Consider the following 5,730-nt stretch of genomic DNA (forward strand, 5'->3'; position numbering starts at 1 on the left):
ATGGTCAACGCTGATTAAATTATGATTATATCCCATTTCCTTACGAATACGAAGCATGAGATATGCTAGTATTAGTTTTCTATAGATTTTTTGTTTTGTTTTTACATATACGTCTCCTTGTATCCCAGTTTATTATTTAGTTATTCATCAACACTCCATTCGATTTCAGTTACTGAAAAGACAAAATTTCAACTTTGCGTAAATTAATTACTAGACCAAATTGTATTCATGGATCATTTTCCTTTCATTCAATAATTTTTACACATTATACACATTTAGTTTTAACGGTACTGATGCCAGCATATTTAGTTTTTTTTAAATAACCTAATCTTTATATATATCATTTAATATTTACTCTTTCCTAAATTACTATTTAATTAAGTCATGACCTCCAAAGTTCGATTTCAATCTTAATATTGTAGGATATTATTTCAGGAATGACATGTTTTTGCGATGTCTCTTAATACAAAATCACACATTTGAAGCTACCTCTTTGTTTTGTAATTGATAAAACCAAATTTCTTTGTTTTCCTTTTTGAAATATACACAGTTATTCCGAATTAATTTAAAACAATTGAGCTGAAGGCTCGTCTCGCAAGCATTAGAATGAAATCAAACTTAAGAGTATCGTACGCGAGAGGCTACTCGAACCAAAATCTGGTTACACTTTTAACGTAAACTTAAGTTTGTGTGTTACATCTGTTTTAGATAAGCAAATTACATTTATTACTTTAACTAATAAAAATATATACAATAGCTCATTTCTGTTGGTGAAATAATAATGAGAGTACTGTGCAATAGATAGTGATGTTAATAAGCATTCATGTTGCATCATACAATGCATATTTTCAAGTAGATCAATGAAATGTTTCTCTAGAAGATATTTTTTCCTGTTTAACATATTTGAGCAATTTGTTCTCATACTTGCAGCATACATAATAATTTAGCTTTAATGTTTGGTTCCTGAATTGCAAGGATGGTAGTCCATATCGAATAATCGAGTCATCAACATCGGAAGTTTACATCAAATCATCAACAAGAACTAGCTTCGATTCCCAATAAGTTATTTTCAACTGAAAAACAAAACAAAAAGATTTTAGTAACGTATGCATTACGGCAGTCTATACCTTAGCAGATAATGTTATCATGATTCAGAATAGGAAGATCAATGCTACTTTCGCGCCCTTGCAGTTTAAATATTTCCGTTCTTAATAGTCGAAGTATGTTACTTTGTGAGCATAGTGCATGTGAAAGGAATTCGAAACAGAAGCAGCAAAAAGTGTGAAAATTTGAACATTCCGGAGCATAGGCGAATGCATTCATATTCGCATATGCAATGATACGTGTATTTTTGTATGTAAACGTTGAAAGTGGTATAGCTTCTGCTAAACTTAAAAACAAGCAACATAAAATTATCATTATTCCGCGTTCTCTAAAGGTAAGTACGTATTGTAATTTCAACTGATATATAGTTTTTTTTTAAAAAAAATATCTCTGTAGTCTTTTCAAACTGTAGCATTGTGATGACCTTCGTATTTTGAGAATGATTGGCTATTGAAATCAATTAAATTGTAAGAGTTTTTATTTTTATTTTTGCTTTTGTTATTGATCGTTAAGCAAATGAAGGTAGCAAATTCCACAACGTATTATCGTTGAAGTTAATTAAGAAAAATAGAAAAAAATGTTATAATCACTAAGTGAATTTTAATTTAATTTCATTTATTGAAATTAAGCAAAATCAACAAAATTTAATGTTAATTCTTAGTCATTTTAAATAACTCAATATGCAATTAACTTTTATTCTATATTTTTTTAATGAAATTACCAATTAAAATCATAATTTGATAGGCAATATTTTTTAAAGAAAATTTATATTCAATAAAATATCTATTCTAAAATACATAGGAGTATGTCTCTTCAATTGAGTCATAGAGGCGTAGCACTCATATGGTTATTTGGATTTTTAACAGCATTGGGTATATCTCCGAAACACTTTATTTTAAATTAATATCATTACCACTTAAACATGCGAGGAGCATATCATATACAAGAAATATGTTTTTGTACTACTATCGGTAAATTTCACATTTATACAATGGGCAAGGGAGAATTTTATTCTCTTTTTTCGTATAACATAATTCAATAGACTAACTCAAGAAAATCAAAATAAATTGAAATCATTTTTGCTACAAGAGAAAATATTTTAACTAGTCTTTAATAGATCTCCAGTTGTTACCCTCTCTTCTTATGTATGGATTGTATACATTCTTATTGTCATGCTCATCCATGTACATCCATGCACATCCATGCAACAACACAGTATTCGGTAATTTTCCTGAAAGATAGTGAAGGTTAGTTCATATGTTCACATTTATTCAATTGAGTTTCAAATTTTCTTCTCGTGACCTCATATAGTAAACCACAATTCAGCATAAATACAATGATATATGAGTTAACACATGCAATGATTATATAATATTTATTAGCCTTTAAACATGATGGGCGTATTTCTATGGTTATCCTTTCTTTCTAAAATATTTTCATGTTATCGTGACCTGGTTTTACCAAAGAAAATATGACATAACGACAACCTCATTTATTACGTCAAACTTGCAGCCAGTTTCTAAAGTATTTTTTTTAATATCCCACTGATCTATGATCAGCATAACAGTTATATATATTCAGACTCAAATTTTAAGCGGAAGCGCTTATTCTATTTTACGATGTATATACCATACATATCTGCCTATAGAGATTATACATAAGTGCGAATATGTGTACTTTATAGGTTTTCCCAACGTCCATTTACATAAGATCTTCTTATTCGGCTATTCTTGTACCAGCCGAAGGTACTATTTGATTCAATTGATACGTGCTGTGATCGACATTGAATTGATTATATTCGTATCCCATATTCACAATAATGTGCTATATTTCCATGAACATCCAATAATTTCTTGCTCTGTGGCTTATGGCGTATATTTATTATATATAACGCTGTACACTAAAACAATTAATAATTTTGAACTAAACTACCATTCACATTCAATGATGATCACTTAAAAAATAATTTGATTAGATTTCCATAGGGATATTCCCTCGATACTATCCATTGTTTAATCATATTCATATATTATATCAGTATTAATTGTAACTTTTACTTTCAATTTTAATTCTAATTCATTAACAAACTATTATCAAGTTAATGTTAACGAACATTCTGTTAATCTATTCTATTTGTGATTGGCGTGCTCTATGCAATTTTTCAATGAAGAGCGAACAGTGGCGTACGTAGCTATTTTGGTTTGCTAGCTTACAGACTATTCCTTACATAAGTAGTTATTTTCTATTATATAGTCACTCCATAATCTTTTATTTATTAGATATTCGAAGAACCAATAGTTTCAACTAAATTGGTTAATATTTTGCTTTGAGAACGAAATGAGAAAAATATGAAGGTGGAATACTATGACATTCTATAGCCACTCATCTTCTTTGTAAGGTAACAAGATGACTATCCGTTCATGTTTTCAACCTACAAATATAGGAAATTCCTTACCACCCTAATGGAACTGAGTCACTACTGAGCCATATCCAATAGTGTGTACTACCCTTAAAGAATTTTTAATGAATAATAATCTTCAAAAATTTATCGTTTGTGTGAAAGGATAATTGTTAAAGAGTAAACTGGTAAACGATACTTGTGATTGATTACTAGTTGTCAGTGATATTTTTGTAAAGTTAAAAGAATGCTGATGGACATCTTTTAATGCACAAGTGTACATATCAAGGAATATTTTATTGAGCACGAGTGTACATTCTATTTCTCCAATTCGGTTAAATAATTAGTTTTTTTAACGAAATATTTTATAGCAAGAGAAACAAGGAAAAGGTTTGTGAGTTTGTCTAACGAAAGAGCGACAATATCACATCATCCAGAGATAGCTGCAACCCAAATTCCGGAAGTAAGATAAAAGAATGAATATCCTTTCAACTTGACGTAATTCTAATCAGAGGACAACGTCGTGTGAAGGTTACGTAAAATTCTCGTTGATATTTTCTTTCCTGTGTATCTATTATTTTTATGGATATATGATTTTGTTTTAGAGAAGAGTTGTCCTAGTAAACAATTAAAATGAGTAAGAAAGGCTATTTCGGGAATGTAATGATTCTTCTACAGTAAGTGGAATAAAATATAACATTATATTAAAATGACTCGAATGGAAATGCAAAATTGGAGTTTTCCAAAGAATATAAAAAATTGGAGTCTTCCAACTAGAAGGGCTGGAGTTCGAATCCCGCTCACTACATACGTTTGTTTATTTTCCTTTAGAAAATTAGTGCCTAGTGATGGCATGACAATATATGACTATAGGCAATGGAAATGCAATTTAGTGCACTTCTGTTGATTTACTTATTATAACCCTATATGGTATATTTATTTCATAAACATATGAATCACACTTCCATACATTAAATACTTAATTTCCGAATTTAACACATAATACTTTTGTTGTTAGAATAGGATCGGAGGTTTGTTATTCTTTACGAGCTTTCATAAAATACAAATAATTCTTGATTAATTTAGATTTGGTTTTATAGAAAAACTACAAAAATCCTTGCCCGCATTATGAATTTCCTTTTAATTCTTACTGCGACATATTAATAACTCTATCGTCCCACATATGAGGTTTTGAAGTGTAGCCACCTTCGAATCATTATTATGACAACCCGAATATGTACCCAGTATGTAGTACAGACTACAAGCTGGTCCTATAACGTATAGGCATCCCACGAGAACTAGGATCGCTTATTACCCTTAATTTAATTACATATGTTTATTGCAAATTTCTCTCAAGATAATAAATTCCTAGATTAGCCATTATATTATTTCTGTGGAACTCTCGGTTAAAGTATTACCTACGTAATTACATCGTCTTCGCTCTAGGGAAATGTAGCTCTCAAAAATAATACAATATCTTATGACGACACAACATTTTAGGTCGGAATAATAATTTGACAGTCTAAAAATTCATCTAGTGGCCTGGAAATGGTTTCTTTATTAGAACTACGCTCGCCACTTATGATCAATGAGCATCCAGTTTATTTACGACAAAATAGAAGGAAGACGAATTCTGTGTGCCTCTACACAGATATAACCTCAGTTCGTTATTGAACCGGTATTTTCCCGTTTCATCCTCATATTCGACGAATAAAAGGCAACCAGATTCAAGTTAATGTACTCACTCTATTCGTAAGAAGCAAATCTTAACATATTTTTTATAAATGTTACTTGTTCTAGTCTATATACAACTATAGGATAATAAAGTACAAAGCATGAATCATATAACATTTTCTTCCCATAATCCAGTTAAGAGGAACAATCAGAAGGTTTTCCTTTTAGTGGCAGCTCTTATTATCACCACTTTTACATTCACTTCTTCTTCTCAACCGTACAACAACTGTTTGTATTAGGGAAAGAAGGGAAAATCTAACTATTCTAAGCACTAAAAATATAATTACACAAAGTGTTTTATTTATTTTTTAATTTATTTTATTTTTTATTTTTATTGTTATTTTTATTTTTTAGATTGCTCTTCTTCTGTTCCAAACAACATACTAATATATTCCCTTTCTTATGAAGCTTAGAAGGTTTCGTCGGAAGGTTTTAAAGAATTAGTGCACGTACATGAATATAGCTACCCATTCCAACATTTAGCCAACAATCTT

Source organism: Thermobia domestica, chromosome 1 (genome assembly GCF_964235325.1).
Source record: "Thermobia domestica chromosome 1, izTheDome1.hap1.1, whole genome shotgun sequence".
In the NCBI taxonomy this organism is placed as follows: domain Eukaryota; kingdom Metazoa; phylum Arthropoda; class Insecta; order Zygentoma; family Lepismatidae; genus Thermobia; species Thermobia domestica.